The 21,622-nt window shown below is 37.0% G+C and overlaps 1 long non-coding RNA gene across 1 annotated transcript; it reads right to left on the bottom strand.

Annotated features, from left to right (window-relative positions):
* Positions 1-17,433: 17,433 nt before the first annotated feature.
* Positions 17,434-21,322, bottom strand: LOC135970399 (uncharacterized). The gene is made up of 3 exons (XR_010586076.1): positions 20,958-21,322; positions 18,634-19,048; positions 17,434-18,003 (listed from the first exon to the last, which is right to left on the bottom strand). It is a non-coding gene; the product is annotated as an uncharacterized lncRNA (long non-coding RNA).
* Positions 21,323-21,622: the final 300 nt, after the last annotated feature.

The raw sequence follows: 21,622 nt of genomic DNA, 5'->3' as shown, positions 1-21,622 counted from the left end.
GGGGTTGAGAACTGCCACTTTACTCTTGGAATGCTACAGCACTTTCCAAAAGTGTTCCATGGCACCTAGCTACGATCAAAATTGATTTCTTCATTCCTGGGGATGACCAGTCTTATCCCTTCCCAGTTGCCCCAGCAGGAATCAGCTCCCTCAGTTTACTGCCACACAAATGTCATTTCCTGGAGGTGTTGTGACTGCAGAACATTGAGCTTTAGAGGCTAGTCCTCCTGTGGTCTCTCTCAGTTCCCACGTCAAATGTCACAAAACCCTTCTCTGACCCCTCGGGGGCCATCCTTTGTCCTTCTCACCTATTCCCTTTGCATGATATGTGTATTTCTACGACAGCAATATTTGATTCAAAATATATTTCTACCTAATATTTTAGTCCTTGAAGGGTAGGGAGAGGTGTCTTTAATATCTTCTTATTCTTCCTTACTAAAATAAGAAATGAAAACGGAGACATTAGCACGTATTCTTCCTGCAGAGTAGAGTGTTTTGCACTTAATGTTTATTAAATTTGAGTAGGCTACTTTGGAGCTTAATGTTTGAAAGTATACTGTGGGCAAAAATATTTCCTGTCCTATGGAAAATATATACTGTCAAAGTATGTTTTCAAATTTTCCATAAGTCAGTTGGGTGGGGGAGGAATGCAAACCTCATGTTACAAATGACATTATTTCTAGTGGTTCTTGAACTCATTTCATGCCTCTAATATTTTTTCACATAATTAAATTTGTCCTTTAGGGACAAGAATTTGGTTATGTCTTTCTACCTTTAGGCATTTCTATTTCAGAAATAAAATTACTTGACTTTGATGAATTTTGCTATTTATACCATTTCAGCTTATAAGTCCAGAAAACTTTATTAGGTTGGATTATTTTTAAAATAAATAAATAGGATAGAAAATTAGTTTCTAGAGGGATAATGTGGAAGAATGTGCAAAAGTTAATTGCTATTATTAGCATATCACATTATGTTACCTAACACCTAGTGCATCATATGTTTATTCAATCTTTTAAATGTTAATACTGATATGACCATAATTCAAATGGGTCTAACAGACATATAAAGAACACTCTACCCAAAAACAACAACATACACATTCATCTCAAGTGCATATGGGAATGGGACACTTTTCGGGAAAGATCATATATTTGGTCACAATTAAGTATTGTTAGAATACTTAAAGAATCTTATTGATATTTAAAATGTAGGTATAATAGAAAGTATCTTCTCTGACCACAATGGGATAAAGTTAGAAATCAATAACAGAAGTAAAACTAGAAAATTCACAATGTTTTGGACATTAAACACCTTCTTAATCAATAGATCAAAGAAGAAATCACAAGGAAAATTAGAAAATACTTAAAGATGAATGAAAATGAAAATACAACCTATCAAAACCTATGTGACCAGTGAAAGTGGTGGCCAAAGGGAACACTAAAAAGCAAGAAAGATCTCAAATCAACAACCTAATTTTATAACTTAAGGAACTGGAAAAATAAGAACAAACTAAACCCAAAGATAGCAGAAGAAAGAGAATAAAAAGATTAAAGATAGACAAAATAGGTACTGGAAACAATAGAGAAAATTAATGAAAACAAAAGTTAATTCTTTGAAAAGATCAACAAAAATTTACAAAACTTTGCTAGATGGACTAAGAACAAAAGAGAAGACTCAAAATACTAAAATAAGAAATAAAAATGGAGACATTACTACTGACTCTATAGAAATAAAAAAGGATTATAAGAGGATACTATGAATAAATGAATGCCAACAAATTGAATATCCTAGATAAAATGGGTAAATTCCTAGAAACATATAACCTACCAAGACAAAATCATGAAGAAATAGAATATCTGAATAGACCTATAGCTAGTAAGGAGATTCAACCAGTAACTAAAAATATGCCAGAAAGGAAAAGCCCTGGACCAGATGGCTTCACTGCGAATTCTGTCAAACATATAAGGAACTAATGCCAGTCCTCAAACTTTTCAAAGAATGGAAGGGGAAAGAATATTCCTAATTCATTCCATGATGCCACCATTACCCTGATACCAAAGTGACACAAATATACTACAAGTAAAGAAAACTGTAGAACAATATCCCTTATCAACATTGATGCAAAAATCCTCAACAAAATACTAGCAAACTAAACTCAATGTTATGTTAAAAATATTATAGACCATGACCAAGGAGTATTTATTCCTGGAACGCAAGAGTGGTTGAACATACAAAAAGTAATCAATGTAATACACCACATTAACAGAATGAAGGGGAAAAAAAATCACATGATTATCTCAATTGATACAGAAAAAGCATTTGACAAAATTCAACACCCTTTAATGATAAAAAAAAAAACCACACAAAAACAAAAACAAACAAACAAACAAAAAACACTCAATAAACTAGGAATAGAAGGAAGCTAGCTCAACATAATAAAATGTGGAAAACATACAACAAACATCATATTCAGTGGTGAAAGACTGAAAGCTTTTTTTTCTAAAATCAGGAAGCAGGCAAGATGCCACTCTCCCCTCTTCTGTTCAACATAGTGCTGAAAATCCTAGTCAGAGCAATTATACAAAAAAAAAAAAAAAAAAAAAAGAAGAAGAAACAAAGAAAGAGAAAGAAAGAAAGAAAAGGCATCCACGTTGTAAAAGAAGAACTGAAATGATTTCTGTACACAGATAATATGATCTTACATCTAGAAAACCCCAAAATTTCACAAAAAAACCTACAAGAACTAATAAATGAAGTTACCTAAGTAGCAGCATACAAAGTTAACACACAAAATCTAGTTAACATTTTTAGGCACTAATGATAAGCAATCTGAAAACAAAATTATGAAAGTAATTCAATTGACAGTAGCACTGGAAAAAAAAAATACTTAGGACTTAACCAAGGAGACAAAAGACTTCTTCAATGAAAACTACAAAATATTGCTGAAAGAAAAAGTTAAGAAAACAAATAAATTGAAATATATTCCACATTGGCATAAAGAAAGACATGTAGATCAATGGAATATAATAGAAATTGTGCAAATATATCACCACATATGTGGTCAAATTACTTTTGACAAAGGTACCAAGACCATTCAATGGAGAAAGGATAGTCTTTCCAACAAATGGTGCTGGAAAAAGCTGGATAAACACATGCAAAAGAGTGAAATTGGACCCTTACCTAGTACCATGTACAAAAATTAACTGAAAATTGATCAAACACCTAAACGTAAGACCTAAAACAATACACCTTTTAGGAGAAAATTTAGGGTAAAAGCTTTATGAGATTGGACTTGCCAGTAATTTCTTGGATATGACACCATAAGCACAGTGAACAAAAGAAGAGATAGACAAATCAGACTTCATAAAATTTAAAACATTTTGTGCTTCAAAAGACAGTAACAACCTAGTAAACAGGCAACCTATAGAATGTGAGAAAATATTTGCAAATTATAGATCTTATAGGGTATTAATATCCAGAATATATAGAGAATTCCTAAAACTCAACTATAAAAGAAACAAATCAGTTCAAACATGATCAAAGGACTTAGACATATCTCCAAAGAAGATATAAAAATGGCCAATAAGCAATGAAAAGATACTCAATATCAGTAATAATTAGAGAAATGTGAATCAAAACTACAATGAATGAGATACCACCACACACACACACACACACACACATTAGGATTGCTACTAACAAAAATCAGAAAATAACAAGTGTTGTAGAAGATGTAAAGAAAACGGAACCCTTGTGCTTTGTTGGTGGAAATGTAAAATGATACAGCCACTGTGGAAAACAGTATGGCAGTTCCTGAAAAAATTAAAAATAGAATTACCATATGATCCAGGAATTCCATTTCTGGGCATATGCCTAAAAGAATTAAAAGCAGGATCTTGCAGAAATATTTGTATACCTATGCTCACAGCAGCATTATTCACAATAGGTAAAACATGGAAGCAATTCAAGTACCCATGGATAGATGAATGGATAAGCAAAACATGGTATACTCATACAATGAAATATTATTTAATCTTAGGAAGGAAAGTCTGCAATGTGTTACAACATGAATGGATCTTGAGAAATAATTCTAAGTGAGATAAGCTAATTATTAATAGATACTGTGTGATTCCACTTACATGAGATATTTAGAGTAGTCAAAATCATATAGAAAATTGAATGGTGTTTCACATGGGTAAGGGTGTAGGAAATGAGAGTTACTGTTTAATGGGTATAGAGTTTCAGTTATATACGATGAAAAGAACTATGGAGATGGATGGTGGTGATGGTTGTACCATATTATGAATGTATTTAATACCACAGAATTGTATACTTAAAAATGGTTAAGAGGGTAAATTTCATGTTATGTGTATTTTGTCACATTAGATTAAAAAAAATCCCAATTGAAAAAAAAAGCCTGGAACCAGATGGCTTCACTGGTGAACCCTATCAAACATTTACAAAACTAATACCACTTATTTTCAAACTCTTACAGAAACTAAAGAGGAGCCAATATTTCCAAACTCATTTTATGAGGCTAGCACTCCCCTGAAACTAAAGCCAGATAAAAGGACCACAAGAAAAGAAAATTACAGACCAATATGAACTTAGATGCAGAAATCCACAATGAAATACTTGCAAACCAAATTTAACAGAATGTTAAAAGCATCATAAAACAAGATCAATTTAGATTTATTTCTGGGATGCAACGATGGTTCACCAAATGCAAATCAATAAATATGATACATTATAGTAACAAAATGAAGGATACAAATGATATAACTATCTCAACAGGTGCAGAAAAAGCATTTGACAAAATTTAACATCCTTTCATGATAAACCTCTCAACAAATTAGGTATACAAGGAACTTGTCTCAACATAATAAAGGACATCTATGACAAGCCCACAACAAACATATTCAATAGTGAAAAACCGAAAACTTTTCTTCTAAGATCAGGAACAAGGAAAGAATTTCCACTCTCACCAATTTTCAGTATAGTAGTGTAAATCCTAGCCAGATATATTAGGCAAGAGAAAGGAATAAAAGACATCCAAATTGGAAAAGAGAAAGTCAAATTTTTTGCAGATAATGTGATATTATATAGAGAAAACCCTAAAGACTTCATCAAAAAATTGTTAGAACAAGTAAACAAATTCAGTAAAATTACAGGATACAAAATCAACACATAAAAATCAGTTGCATTTCTATACAGTAACAATGAACTATCCAAAAAAGAAATGATGAAAACAATCCCATTTATAACAGTATCAAAAATGATAAAATAGGAATAAATTAAACCAAGAAGGTGAAAGACTTGTACAATGAAAACCACAAATCACTGATGAAAGAAATTGAAGACACAAATAACTAAAAAGATATTTCACATTTATGGGTTGAAAGAATTTATACTATTAAAATGTCCATATTATCCAAAGTTATCTACATATTCAATGCAATTCCCATCAAAATTTCAATTATATTTTTCACAGCAATAGAAATAACAATCATAAATTTGTATGAAACTACAAAAGATCCCAAATAACAAAAGCAATCTTGAGAAAGAAGAATGTTGAAGGCATCACACTTCCTGATTTCAGGCTATATCACAAGGCCATAATAACCAAAACAATATGGTACCTGTATAAATCAGGAACATAGATGAAGGGAACATAATAAAGATCCCAGAAATAAACCCACACATATGTAGTTAAATAATCTTTAGCAAGCAGTGACACAAATTCACAACAAGGAGAGGACTATCTCTTCAATAAATGATGTTGGGAAAACTGGATATCCATGTGGGAAAGAATGAAATTAGATTATTGGCTTACATTATACAAAAATCAACTCAAAATGGATTAAACACTTAAACAGAGACATGAGACTGTAAAAATCCTAGAAAAAACATAGAGAAATAGCTCCTTGATATTGGTCTTGGCAAAATTTTTTGGATATGACATCAAAAACATAAGCAATGAAAGCACAAATAAACAAGTGAGACTACATCAAACTAAAAAGATTATACACAGCAAAGGAAACAGTCAATAAAATGAAAAGCCAACCTGTGGAATGGGAGAAAATATTTGCAAACTGTGTATCTGATAAAGGGTTAATTTTGAAAAAATGTGAGGAACTCCCATAATGCCAAATTAAAAAAAAAAAAAAACCACACAGGAAAACAAATAACTGTGAAAAATGATAAATGGACTTCAATAGACTTTTTTTTTCAAAGAGGACATACAAATGGCCAACAGGTGTATGAAAAGATGCTCAATATCTCTAATCATTAGGGAAATGCAAATCAAAACCATGAGCTATCACCTCACATCTGTCATTAATAGAATGGCTACTATCAAAATAACAAAAGTTAAGTATTGGTGAAAATGCGGAGAAAAGGAAAACTTTGCACACTGTTGGTGGGAATGTAAATTGGTACAATGTTACGGGATAGAGTACGAGGGTACCTCAAAAAATTAAAAATAGAGCTAGCATATGATCCAGCAATCCAATTCCTGGATATATACCCAAAGAAAATGAAGTCGGTATGTCAAAGAGATATCTGTACTCCCATATTTATTGCAGCATTATTTATAATAGCCAACATATGGGAACAACCAAAGTGTCAATCAAAGAATGAATACATAAAGAAAATGTTGTGTATGTATTTATACATATACACAACATGCACACAATGGAATATTATTTAGCCTTAGTAAAGAAATCCTGCCGTTTGTGACAATATGGATAAACCTAGAGGATGTTATGCTAAGTGAAATAATCTAGACAGAGAATGACAAACATTGCATGATCTCGCTTATACATGGAATCTGAAAAAGGCCAACTCATAAAAACAGAGAGCAAGCTATTCTGCCAATGGGGTAGCCCTGCTCTGTCTGTGGAGCAGCCATTTTCCTGTACTCTGTTGCTCTAATAAACTTGCTTTGATTTCACTTAAAAAACGAAACAAAGAGTAGAGTGGTGGTCTCTAGGGGCGGAGGGGTAGGAGAAATGGGGAAATGTTGAACAAAATGTACAAACTTTCAGTTATATAATGAATAATTTCTGGAGATCAAATGTACAACATGATGACTACAGTGAATAATAATATACTAAATCCTTGAAATTTGCTAAGAAAGGAGGTCTGAAGGGTACTCATCTTACACACACACAGTAACTAAGGTGATAGGTATGTAAATTAGCTTGATTTTTTGTGATCATCTCACAATATATATGTATACCAAATTACCACATTGCACACCTTAAATATATAGAACTTTTGTTTATCAATCATTCCTCAAGCTGGAAGGAGATAAAGCAATATTTCACTAGAGTCATCTAACTCTTAGTTATATGGTTACTCCTTGTGGAAAGAAGCTCAGTGGAACTCAAAGGTAAAAAATGAAGTAAATAATGTTTCCCTTCATAACCCAAATATTAAGGCAAGGAAGAGGGACATGTGGGAAAGGAGCCAGGATACTGAAAATGCTTTGCCTGATGACTTCCATTAATGGCCTGTTTTGGTTGGCTAAGATACAAGAGAAACACCACATTTGCCAACTGGATGAACACGTATTTGCACAGTCTCTGGCCATAAAGACAAAGGCAGAGGCTGTTGGCTGTCAGCGAGGAAGAACTGAGGGCTGTGCCAGAAAGTGCCAGAGTAATATTAGGAAAGGACCACACAGTGAGTCCCTTTGTGAACTAATTGCTCTGAGATCTTGGATTTCTCACCAACCATAAAATTCAATTTGGTGAGATAAATATATTGTTTATCCGTTGACCATGGAACTTGATGACTTTGGAGTCATTTCTGAAATAGCGTACAGGGAAGGAAATGGAACACTCACGTTTATTGAATAGCCTCATTTGCTCTTTGGTGTGTTAGGTGCTTTCACATACATTGTCTTGTTTAAAAGAATCCTTAAGTGGTTTCATCGGACCTAAAGAGGAGGCTATAAAATTGGCAGAAAGAACGAGTTGGATGTTTTGGCTGTAGATTTTGCTTGACGGAAGTAATGCATTTTACTTAGGCTTGACTGTGTTTTTTCAATTGCCAATCACAGTGAGTGAATGTTGTTCGTAAATGAATGACCTCATTCATTAGTGTATGTGTTCCTTTCTTTTTTCACCTCCCGGTCCTTGTTCTGTTTTCTTCCCCCCTGCTGATTTTCTTGAACTTCTTTGTCCCACTCTTTATTTTTGGTTAATGTCATGTATTGGTAACCTGCTGTGTCCCCCAAGCACTCGGCCCCTACTTATTCTATAGTGCTCTCCTCCAGTCAGAGACACACACTGCTCTCTGGGGGTCTTATTTAATGGGCTACAATCAACAGCATTAAGAGAGTTCTATTCTGCATTATTTTTGCTTATTTTTTCTCTTGTTTCTTAAAAGGGAAATATCTTGACACAAAAATGGAAGTCTATCTCATATTATCTCTCAGTTTATTTTTCTTGTTAAAACTGAGTGTGAGCTAAAGGATATTCATCTAAGGTGGCTGAGTGAAGAACATAGAGGAAGAATAGGTTTGCTGTTGTGATTGATTTACTCTATATTGAAGATACAGAATAAATAGAAGGTGCTGCTCAGTTTACACATGTGATGGATGGCCCGGCCCACAGGCCTGAAGGACATTGTATCTCAAGAAGTGCTTTTTTGGGTCTTGTGACTTGGCAGATGCTGCACAGTCTTGCCTTGGACCTCGAACAGCCAAATATGTAGACATTATGTACAAATGTTCCCTGATGCAAAGTCATCATTTTAACCTTTGTAATATCGAAATCTCTGGAAAGTTCAGTGTTAGGAGATTATCTAAAATACTCATCTCTGGTTCTTTGTCAGGCACAGTCTGCTTGCATTCACTCACTTGTTTCCATTTAGATCTTTGCATATTCCAAAGTTGGGGTCTCTGTTCTTGAGGAAGCAGACAGAAATAAACAACTTAAATGCAATGTGTTATATAAGTATTGTACAAATTACAGTAGGGAGAGGTGTATTAATTCTGCCTTTTTGTTTTCTGTAATTCGGATGCTTTGACATCTTGGATCCTTGCTAATTCTGGAAGACTGACTACTTTTCCCAGGAGTAGCCAAATCCTAGAGATAGTAAACAACTCATCACTAGGGAGTATGACTTTCATATGCAAACCAACCAATCCAGAGCCCACAGACCCAACCACCTCCTCTACTGGGCTCTCACACTCAAGGCTAATATTCTCCCCTCTAATTGCTCCAGGGCCAGGGACCAGATGACTAAGGACGCCCACTATACCCCAGAGCATTCTGAAATTATTCAAACTAGCCACTCCTAAGCCTTCTTACCTTGCCGAGCTCGTCTTTCCTGCAGAAACCAAAATAAAGGCTCTTGCCCTCCCTTTTGTTGTGACCTACCTTGGTGCTTCCCCCATATGGCCCTGTGTGGCATGGCTTGCCTCCTCCTCTTGGGAACTGTGAGTAACCAACTCTTTCCAACGGCAGTCATCTCCTCATCTGTTGTCCTCACCATACCTGAATAATAACAAAACTTGCATTTCAAAACAAAGGGCCACACTGGCCTGGGAGCTTGGAGAAGGTGTCCCCAGGGTGACTGTGATGTTACAGTGGAGATGTAGGGAAAGGGAAAGAAAAGGATTCAGAGAGTGAAGACAGCACATAAAAAAGCAAAAGTATGGTTTGTTCAGGGAACAGTGGATATGCAGGCTAGTATGAGGGTGGGAAGAAGAAGGAGGTAGAAGATAAAGATGCAAAGAACAGCTGGGTTAGACTGCCAAGGGCTTTGTTGGGCCTGCTGAGGAGCTGGATTTTATCCTGTCTGAGAAGGCAGCAGACGTTTTAATCATGATAGCAGGATGAAGACGTACATGTTATCAAAAGATAACTGGCAGCCACATGGAGGATGACTGAGAAGAGTAGAGAAAAGACTGGAACCTGGGAGGCTAGTTCAAGGTTGCCTCAAAAACTTCAATTATAAATGTAAAAATGGGGAGCAAGAAAAGCTAAAGGTCAGACAGGTCAGTAGGAATGAAATCAGTTGCAACATTTACATCTCTATACACTCCCATATGTTGTCTGCTGTCATGATATACTCCGCAGCTTCAGAAAAATCTTCCTTGCAAAACCTGGGTGGATGAAAGTACTGGTAAGGCTACCACACACTACTTGAGTGCCTTCTTTATTTTCCTCATCTCCAGCTGAATTTGGAAATTCATGGCAACCATTTACACGAGTAAAGGGAATTTTAAAAGTTGATATGTTAGAATCAAAAGGAAAAAAGTGTTTCACATCTTGCATTATCTTAACTCTTATGCAGGACATTATTTTCTTCCCTTTTTTTCTTCTATTTCTCATTCTCCCTTTTACCTTCTCCTTTGTCCTGAAAAAGTATTTATTACAATCCCAAGTTTCTTTCTTTAGGAAAAGTTGTGTTTCTTTAAAAGTTAAAAACCATTTTATTTGCAAATATTAGATGAGTTCAATAATACCTTCTTCAAAGCCAAAAACATTTCAGAGCTGACAAGAAAGGATTTTGAATATCTTCACAACAGTTATTTAGAATTGTCTGCTTTTATATGCATCAGATGCCATGACCAGTAAAAGAAAGATCAATGAATAATGATCATAGTTTGCCAATAGAAAGGGAGAGGAAATCACAGAGTAATTTAATTCCTCTCACTATCAACTTGTCTTATTCAAAAGTTTCCTGGCTGAAGAAGGTCTTATTAGGTGCATTGTTATGGTGCAAATAAAATGACATACTGGATTCTTCACACCACTGCTAAAAATTGATTTTGTTTCTCCTACTTGCTGAATTCCAAACTAATGAGATTTGACTGTTATCCAACTGTAACTGTTGTCATGTAGCTTTACAATTACCAGAGCTAGACTTATGAAAAAATAGCCAGTATATTGTTCTTTAATATTTGACATGTTTTTCTTTCTTTGTTCACTTTTCTTTATCCTTTCTCAGTTAAGTTCTCTGGTAGTATACCAAAGAAGTAACAATAGATTTCCCCCATAAAAAGATTTTTAAAAGTGAGGCAGTAAATATTGGTATTACAAATGTGGCAGTACAAATATTTTCCTTCTGAAAGATTGGAAAGGATTAGTCACTTCTGTTTTTAGATTGAATGAAGTTAATATAACGCAAGCCCCCCATAGTGTTTTGTGGTGTTTACAGTTATCCTTGTTTAAATGCAAAAATTCACAACTCCTGGAATAGTGACTAGCAGTCGCATAGACTTTCAAGATGACCTAAGCAAAAGTTTCTGTGAGGCACTTTGATCCCTTGATCATAGAATCATCAAATCGTCAGCTTGCTTGCCAATTTCTCTCCCTGTCTGTTTCCAGCTTGTTATTGATAGCACCTGTACATTTTCTTTTTGCCAACTCCAGCTATGTGGATTCCCTACCTTTGTTGTGACATAAGGCTTACTGACCTTCAGCTGAGTGGAGGTTTGACTAAATAAAGAATTCTTCACAATATCATAAAGTCCTTGAAGGCCGGGATTCTTGACCTTGAGATTTTGAGATTCTTTTAGATACACAAATCCTGTCTAGTACACGGTCCATATAATGTGTAGTGAAGATGGGTGTCATGGTCATTAATCTTAGTAAGTTAGGGGACGTTGCAGAGACATAAGTCTATGGCCCTGTTTCTGTGACTTCTGAGTATTAATCTTTGAGGGTTGTTGGATCCTTAATCCTTAAGAGGCTGTTCCAAGGTAAATATATTTAACCAAAAGCATTTTAAGGCTTAGCTTCTCAGGCTGTCTAGGTATTTATTTACATGCAGGAAATTAATTTATACTTATAATTTGCACACACAATGCAAAACCAAATGCAGGCCATGGTGTGGTGCCTTGTACAATGCCTAACATACTGTTAATCCTAAAGCAATATTTGTCCAAAGGAAATAGATTTGAAACATAATAGATATGAAAATGGGAAATGATCAGTCTTTTGAGCCCATAAATGTTATTTCTGTTGATTGAAGTTTCCATGATTCCTTATCTGTTGGACAAAATTAACTCTCTCAAAGAAACCCACCTACAGTGATACATAAATTCAATTTGTTGGTAAAAGAACTTTTAGCTCTCTAGAGAAAACAGCCTATCTTAAATGTTCTCAATTTAAAAAATCATTTGTAAACATAGACATTTTAACATTTTCTGAAAGCATGTTAAAACAAAAAAAAGATCCCAGCACTTTGGGAGGCCAAGGTAGGCAGATCACGAGGTCAGTAGACAAGACCATCCTGGCTAACATGGTGAAACCCTGTCACTACTAAAAATACAAAAATTAGCCGGGCCTGGTGGCAGAAGCCTTTACTCCCAGCTACTCAGAAGGCTGAGGCAGGAGAATGGCGTGAACCGGGGAGGCAGAGCTTGCAGTGAGCCGAGATTGCCCCACTGCACTCCAGCCTGGATGACAGAGCGAGAGTCCATCTCAAAAAAAAATAAAAAATAAAATAAATAAAAAGAAAGGGGCCATCACAATTACAAATAGAAATGAAGAGTTAATGAAGAAGAGACACATGTTAGTGAGCATCCTTCTATCTAAGAATGATCTAAGAAGAATTATTCATCTGACTCATAATAGCATTTGAAACTGTGCAAGACCAGTGGAGTTTAATACACTTTTCTCTTCTGATATCAACCAGACTTGTATACATTAGGGCAGTATAAGCTAATCCTCCTTGAATCAGTTGACCATCAATAATTGAAATAATTTGTCAGGAATTTATCTTTAATGGTAGTCTTTCAATCTCCAAGGCAGTTATCACAATGCAAACCTCCCAAATAGGCAACCAATGGCTAACTACACCTATAAGCAAGGCCAATTTCACTCCAAGATACTTTAAATATTTAACTTACTCACTGCCCAAAATGGATTCGCTGACTGGCCATGGAATCTTATGGTTAAGATTTTAGGATGTCCAAAAATGGGTTGTGATATGCAACTTATTGCCTCGTAGGCAATGATCAGACAAGGTAACTACAACCTAATCGAGATGTTCCATGGCAGTGACTGCAGCCAATGGTGAATGCTACTTGAGGATTAACTGCCTAATAGCTTGGGCAGAGAAGCTTGGTCAGGATCAAAGTCTAAAGACATAATGTGCTTGCTGATCTCCTGGACTCCTTTATTACTACGGTTTGGAGGAACTTACAATTTAGTGGGACGAGACATGGAAGCCATTTTAATGCATGGCTTAAAGGAGTCCACTTCTCCCTGCCAATGGATTGAGGAGAAGATAACTGAGAAGACTTTCTGAAAGGTCAGACCTGAGCTTAGTCCCCGAGGATGCTTGAGAGTTGGCCAAATGCAGAATGATGGGAGGGGTGTTCAAAGCAGAAGAAACAATATGAGCAAACTCAGGGAAGCACAAAACAGGAAGGTAGTTATGTCGGACTCTGACTTGATGTTAGCAAAGTGGAAAACGCAAGGTGAGGAGGAGTAGGAGGTGAAGCTAGAGAGATAACTAGGTATTATCATGAAGGACCCATAGCAATAGACCTAGCTGATGATGGCCTGAACTGGGATAGGAGAAGTAGGAATAGAGGAGGGACCACTTTTGCCTATGAAGCCCTTGATCTCTTATAGTAGTTGTCAGCAGTTTCACTGGGGAAAAAAAAATGTCCTCTACATAGACCCTTACTTTATTTATTTATTTATTTTTGAGACGAAGTCTCACTCTGTCGCCCAGGCTGGAGTGCAGTGGTGCGATCTTGGCTCACTGCAGCCTCCGCCTCCCGGGTTCAAGCAATTCTCCTACTTCAGCCTCCCGAGTAGCTGGAGACCCTTATTTTATTTTAGTCAAACTTTGCATTTAACCAGCTCCCCAAAATACGAGGCCAAAGAAGTTAATTTTTAAGTTTACGTTGGACGTCTGTGCGTATTTTTTTACTAACCTGATATTTGAGAAGGACCAAATGATATTTGGGAAGGGCCACTGAGTACCTCTATCTAGAACCCTCACTGTGTACTTCCAGAAGGGGACATGCTGTAGACTACAATATGAACGATGCCCCCTGGAGTTGTGTAGTGCAACTGCCCCTGTTTGGAACTGAATGTGCTTTAACAGGAAGAGAAACAAATTATGCACAGAATTTTGAGCACTTTGATTTCCTTTAAAAGTTTCACAATTCACCTCTTAAAAATGTTGACCCCAGCTGACAGAGACATTGAGTCACTAGTTATCATTTGTCTAGTTAGCTGGGTTTCCTTGGTAAAACGACGGTATTGTCTAAGATAATCTTCTGGACTTTTTGTTTGGAAGATTCTATATTTATGGAGATTAGTATGTTTTCTATTGCTCAGGTTATAGGAGTCAGAGTTCAGATAAAAACAAAGCATAACTTGCCTTTCTCCCCTTATTCCACCTGCCCCCACAAACATGGTTGAGAATTTATAGGTGATTTCTTTTAAAAAAACATGCAAAAAAAATGTGGTATCTTAGACTGCTAAGGCACTATGTATAGGTTGATGAAAAGCAATTGCGGCTTTTGCCACTAAAAGTAATGGCAAAACCCGCAATTACTCTTGCACCAACCTAATAACTGTGGACCGTGTAGCTGTAAAGGAAATGTCACATGAAGGACACTTGGATGGGCTGTTCCAGGTGTACAAGGCTGACTCTCCTGAGGCCAACTGCATAGGTTCTGTTCTGACCCAGGAGTCTTCTGACTTGCAATTATGAACTGTAGAGACTACAAATCTTTATTTTATCTAAAGAAGGAAATTACAGGAAGGGTTCTGGTTCAAGGTGAGTACTTTGCCTAAGAGACTAGAACTTGTGCAAGCTTTCTCTTTCCATTGTTGCCAATCTAGTGGCTCTCCTCTGGGTGAGTAGAGCAGGTTCAAAACTGTCATATGAAGGACCATATCAAAGGCTGGTTGTCTTCAGGGTCACATTGTTTCTTTGACAGGCCATGCTTTTGAATGCTTTTTCAAAACAAGGAGATAGTCTCCTCTTTTCCTAATGTTTCAGTTTAATTTTTAACATTGTCTTGTTCAAAGTGAAAAATGGTCCCTTAGCCCAGTTTTTTTTTTTCTTTTTCTTTTTCTTAATAGTGCTAACAGGATAAAAGAGACTGAGGCATTTGGCTTGGTGCTCAGATGTTCCCCCTGCACCCACCATGTCAACTGGAAGTCTATTGTTCCTTGCTCCCACTCCTTCCCAGAGTGACAGTGGGCCAGGTGACGTTTTAAAATTAGCTCACTTTGATTTATGAATGGGCTTTATTCTTTCACCTTTAAAAATGCATTAATGCCATTTTCCTGTCAGAGTTCTGGCAAGCCCTTCTATTTATGGATATGCGGTTTTCCTAGATTGTGTGGGAGTAGCTGGGAGAAGGGAGGAGGATGTGCCTCCTTGTATGTGGAAATGATGATAAACTCCCTTAGGCAATGCCAATACCTGTGGTCCTCAAGTTAGAAATCATGGTGGAGCTGAGCCATGCAGTCATTGAGATGCTATGTAGGTGAGGAAATAACATTTCTGGTTGCGGTTGCCTGTTCACTGTCAGTAAAAGATGGTTTCACAGCAGCCTACAGGGCCGTAAAGGATCTGGTCCCCGGTCCGTCTCTGAACTTGTCTTCTCCTCTCTCCTTACTCTCTCTGTCTCCACCACCCTGGCCTCCTTATCATTCCTTGGATGTGCCAGCTACACTCTGCCCTTAGGACCCTTGCACTGGCTGTTCTCTTTGCCTGTACATCTGCCTGGCTAACGTTTTCAGATCTTTGCTCAATTCTCACTTTCTCAATGATACCATCTCTGAATGGACACTTACGTGTCCTCCTTTTTCTTTTCTACTTTTCCTTTTTCCCATAGAACTTACTTATTATAAAATAGTAAATAATTCACTTATTGCACCTATTACTGTCTGTCGTGCCTGGCGTATAGTAAGCCCTCAAAAAATAATTGTTGAATAAAGAACATATATGAGCCTGGGGGTCTTTACCATTTGCACTCTCTGTTCGACCCCACCCTTGCTGTTACCCAAATATTTTCTTTTTTTAAACATTCTTTTTTGCTTGAAATAACTTATTCAATGTCAGTATTTCCCCATAGACTGCACACTTCCCTAGCACAGGACTATGTCTATTTTAAAAATCTCTAACATTTGCTTAATAATATGAATGCAATAATTATTATATGAAGAAACACAGTGTGAACAATGTTGAATTATATTGAAGTTTGTTATCTATTTCCTGGGTAAGTGATTTATTTTATAATTTTATTTTAGTCTTAAGTCTATGCTATGGCCACAACTTATGGCAATTCGCACTGTCGTTTCCAGGTCATCAGGTACATGTTGATGATGTCCTAGAGCAGATATCTGGAAATACTAATATCTTCCTTACACTTTAAAATGAACTGAAGAAACTACTGCATAGTCCACTAATGCCACTGCTGGGTATATAGCCAAAGAAAGGAAATCAGTATGTCAAAGAGATATCTGCACTCCCAGATTTACTGCAGCGTTGTTCATAATCACTAAGACATTAAATCAACCCAAGTATCCATCAGTAGACGAATGGCTAAAAAAATGTGGCATACATACTCAATGGAATATTATATGCCACAAAAAAGAATGAAATCCTGTTATTTCAGCAACATGGATGGAACTGGAGGTCATTATGTTTAGTAAAATAAGCCAGGAATTGAAATACAAATATCACATTATCACTCATATGTGGGAGCAAAAAAAGTAGATCTCCTACAGGTAAAGAGTAGAATGATGGTTATCAGAGACTGGGAAGGGAAGTAGGGGGATTAAAATAAGTAGGTTAATGAGTAGAGACATACACTTATGTTGAGCAGATAAGTTATAGTGTTCAATAGTATAGTAGGGAAAATATAGTTAACAATAATTTATTGTATATTTCAAAATAACTAGAAGAAAAAATTTGTCATGATTCCAACACAAATAAAAGATAAATATTTGAGGAAATGGATATTTCAGTTACCCTAATTTTATCATTATACATTGTATAGATGTATCAAAATATCACATATACCCCCAAAATATGTACAACTATGATCTATCAATCAAACATGTAAAAAAAGAAAACTACACGGAGATGGGAGGATTGCCTGAGGCCAGGAGTTCAATACCAGCCTAAGCAACATGGTAAAATCCCATCTCTACCAAAAAAAGAAAAAACAATTAGCTGGGTCTACCGTGCAGCTGTGGTCCCAGTTACTCAGGAGGCTGAGGTAGGAGGATGGCTTGAACCTGGAAGGCAGAGGTTGCAGTGAAGCGAGACCATGCCACTGCTCTCCAGCCTGGGAAACTGACCAAGACCAGTTTCAAAAAAAAAAAATAAAGAAATAAAGAAAATTACAACAAAAATGAACTGAAGAAAATAATCTTTAATATGAGCATGGAAAAACTGCTTAACAAATTAATGAATTTGGACCTGACAGTTTTTTTTTCTAGGAACAATGGAAGAGATTAAATGGAGGCTTCTTTACCATCTAATCGAAAGTAGCTCTTGGTGACACTCTTTCACATTATCCTGTTTTGTTTTCTTACTGCGCTCACTACTATATTACACTTTCTTTTTAGTGTATTTTGTCTCTTTACTACAATGTAAAGTTCCACAACAGACTATATTAGTTTCCTGTAGCTGATGTAACAAATTACCTCAAACCTGGTGGCTTAAAGCAACAGAAATTTATTGTCTCACAGTTTTAGAGCCAGGACTCCAAAATCAAGATGCTGGCAGTGCCCTGTTTCTTCTGAGAGCTCTTAGGGAGAATCCTTCCTGTCTCTTCCAGCTTGTGGTGGCTGCTGGCCATCCTTGGCATTGTCTGGCCTGTAGGCTTGTCACCCTCATCGCTGCCTCTGTCTTTGCATGGACTTCTTCCCCGTGTCTGTTTCTGTTTCTTCTTCTTTCATAAAGACTTGTCATTAAATTTAGGACCCATTGAATTTGAATCCCTCAACTCCAGCTCTTTCCTTGCCCTACTGCTCTGGTTCTGAAGGGGGAGAACTGCCAAGAAAATAAGAACATGGTCAGGTGTCAATGGTAGATTTTTACTCGGGAGAGTTAATAACTGCATGTATTAAGTGTCATGCAAAGAGAAAAAGGAAAAACACATACATAGAAGTATAGGGTCTGGGTTGCCTTCTCTACAGTTGACACTAATCTGTGCTGGGCTTGTGTGAGGCACAGTAGGTCCTCAGAGACATGAAAAGCATCCCCAGGCAGCTTCCCTTCTAGTTCCAAGACCAACATATGTAAAACAACCTGAAATACTATCAGTCTGTACATAATTAAGTGCTGTGTTGTGTGGCAGAGCCTGAGTGCTGGAGAATTTAGGGAAAATATTATATTGAGGCCAGTAACTGGCAGAAAATACAAGGCTTTAGATGGTCCTGGAAGGATGGTTAAGGTACAGCTATGTGAAAACTTTCTAAGGAGGGAAGACCATGAGAAAAGACACAAAGATAGTTCTAGGCACTGCACAGTTGTGGAGCTGCAAGGAAACAGGTCAATATAGAGGCAGAGTGTGTGATGGGAAATCAGGATAGATACGTGTATTAGTCTGTTCTCACACTGCTATAAAGATGCTACCTGAGACTGGGTAATTTATAAAGAAAGGAGGTTTAATTGACTCACAGTTCCTCGTGGCTGGGGAGGCCTCAGGAAACTTACAATCATGGCTGAAGGTGAAGGGGAAGCAGGCATGTCCTATACGGTGGCAGGATAGAGAGAGAGAGGAAGTGCCACACTTAAAAGCCATCAGCTTTCATGAGAACTCACTCACTATCAGGAGAACAGCATAGGGGAAACTGCCCTCATGATCCAATCACCTCCCACCAGGGGCCTCCCTTGACACATGGGGATTGCAATTTGAGATGAAATTTGGGTGGGGACCCACAGCCAAACCATATCAATGTGTGAGGTAAAGAGAAAAGACAGAAGTTTCGTTTTTAATCATCAGTTTTCTTTCTAGTTAAAGATGGTCAGAATTCATTTTCTTGCCTCACCTTATTCTTTCATCTCTTAATATGTGCTCTCTGACAATGAATAGCTGAAAAAAAAAAAAAAAGAATTGTCTTCATTTGTCCTAAACAGAGAAGCCCTACTATTTAGCCTTTTTAAAAAAATGCTATGACCACTGAGCAATCTTCATCTGTTATCTTTTCCAGCATTTTGCCCTCTAAATAACCTCATAGGTCGCATTCTGTTTTTCAATCTTATTTTTCCATTTCTCTTGTGATTTTTTTTCTTTCTCAAATGTCCATTTTATTAAATGTATTCATGTAACAATTCCTGTTTCTTGTCAGATTAGATTTAGTTTTTTGAAAGTACTTGGCTGCAATTCAATTCTAGTTCTGAAAACTTTAATGTTTCTTAAAATGGATTTCACTATAGTTTGTTGCTTACTCAGTTGCATCATATTTGAAGAAAACTCTTTATGTATTTCCAGATCTTAAAACATCACTGGCATTAGTTTCATGGTCGTTCTTTTCATATAGTGCCTTGGAAGCTAAATTTTGCAATTATGTAGTAATTATTTAAGCATTGGAGCATTGGAGCCAAAGAACAGTTCAAAGGAATTCACTGAACAAGTGCCAAATCTTTGGATTGATTTGTTATTTCAACTTCCTTAAACTTCCAAAAGAATCTCAGGTGCATATGTCTGAAGAATTATTAATATAAGAACAAAAGTATAAGAGCCAATTAATAAAATGTTTGGGAAATGATTGTATCTAAAATTTAGACTAAGGATGATGTTAAAATCGATTGCAAAATGGCTAGCCAAAGCAAAATATGACTAAAAAATATACCTTTTATCTAGTAAAAGCAGAAACAAACCAAAAAAATCCCTTCAACCAGGAGAGAGGGATTTTTGGTCTGGCACTAATTTATTGCCTAAGTCATGGACCATTGAGCATTTTGGATGATATATTAATAATTTCTTAAAAGATGCAAAAATACTCTTCTTTTGACCTTTCATTTTGCCACTGATCAATAAAAACCAAAGATATAATATGAAATTTCACAAGGAATTATTTTTTTGAGGCCAAGTCTTTTTTTTTAACCCAGGCTGAAGTACAGTGGTGCAATCTTGGCTCACTGCAACCTCCACCTCCTGGGTTCAAGTGATTCTCCTGCCTCAGTCTCCCAAGTAACTGGAATTGCAGGCACCCACCACCATGCTTGGCTAATTTTTGTATTTTTAGTAGAGACAGGATTTTGTTATGTTGGCTGGGCTGGTCTTGAATTCCTGGGCTTAAGGGATCCACCTGCCTTGGCCTCCCGAAGTGCTGGGATTACAGGTGTGAGCCACTGTGCTCAGCCCCACAATGAATATTTTTATATTGAGAGAGAAGAGGACTAATATTTAATAAAAGTTTTAGCAGACAGTGCTAATTATTAATCAAATGTCCTTTTTTCCATTTTTGTGAAAGACCCCGGGGCAGTGTGCCCAGCTAAAAACTAGATTTTCAGCTAGATTTGCATACTTCACAATTAGATATTGTATTAGGCCATTGTTGCATTGCTATAAAGAAATACCTGAGACTGGGTAATTTATAAAGAAGAGAGGTTTAATTGGCTCAGGGTTCTGCAGGCTGTACAAACATGGTGCCGGTATCTGCTCAGCTTTTGGGGAGGCCTCAGGGAGCTTTTACTCATGTGGAGGGTGGATGGGGAGAAGGCACTTCACATGGGGAAAGCAGAGCTAGAGAGAGTGTTAGGGGAAGAGGTACCACACACTTAACCAGATCGGAGGAGAATTCACTCACTACTGTGAGAGCAGCATCAAGCCATGAGGGATCTGCCCTCATGACCCAAACACCTTGTCCCAGGCCTCACCTCCAACACTGGGGATTACATTTCAACGAATGATTTAGAGGACACACGTATCCCAACTAGATCAGATATGACCACGTGACTAAGTTCCTATCAGTGAGTCATAAGTGAAAGTTACTTACCTGTAAAAGGAAGGCATGCATTCTTCTTTCCTGTGCCCAGCAGCCAACTTGGCCCTGAGGTGACTTTGAAGGTGGAAGAGAAGGGACCTCTGGGTCTCTAACGACTTTTGCATTTGTCTTGCCTGCCTGGACTGCCTACCTCTGGACTTCTTCTCTGCAAGAGAACACACCCTTGTGTGGGTTTGTAAATAAACCCACTGGAGTTGGGTCTCTTTTGCTAGCAGCGAAATTAAGTTACTAAGAGATACACATGCTCATATAGTGCCAGTTGCTTTTCAAATGTTGTCTCTTAAGTTGTGTCCACTTTCCTTGGAATCATATATGACTGATGCAGAGCATTGAAGGACCTGGCTAAAGCCGTGAGACTATTCAGAAGAGAGAGGATTTGAATATAACCCAGAGGAGTGTGAATTCAGACTCTGAAGGTTTCTACCACACTTGTGGTCTGACCTGACAGCTTGCTACGGGGTGGCACTTAGAGGATATGGTATCTCTTTCAAGTCTTTCCTTTTGATTCTCAGTTGTCAGTGCAATTTTTTTTTTTTTTTTTTGTCAGTGCTAAGGGGAAGCATGGAAAGAGCTCTTTGTCTGGGTACAATCAAAATTTAAAGGTAGACTAACACGTCTACCTTGTCATATTCCCAACACATGAAACCTATATGTTG

This window comes from Macaca fascicularis, chromosome 4 (assembly GCF_037993035.2).
Source record: "Macaca fascicularis isolate 582-1 chromosome 4, T2T-MFA8v1.1".
NCBI classification, from domain to species: domain Eukaryota; kingdom Metazoa; phylum Chordata; class Mammalia; order Primates; family Cercopithecidae; genus Macaca; species Macaca fascicularis.
The sequence above is the reverse complement of the archived record's forward strand: the minus strand, read 5'-3'. Positions and strand labels throughout refer to the sequence as shown.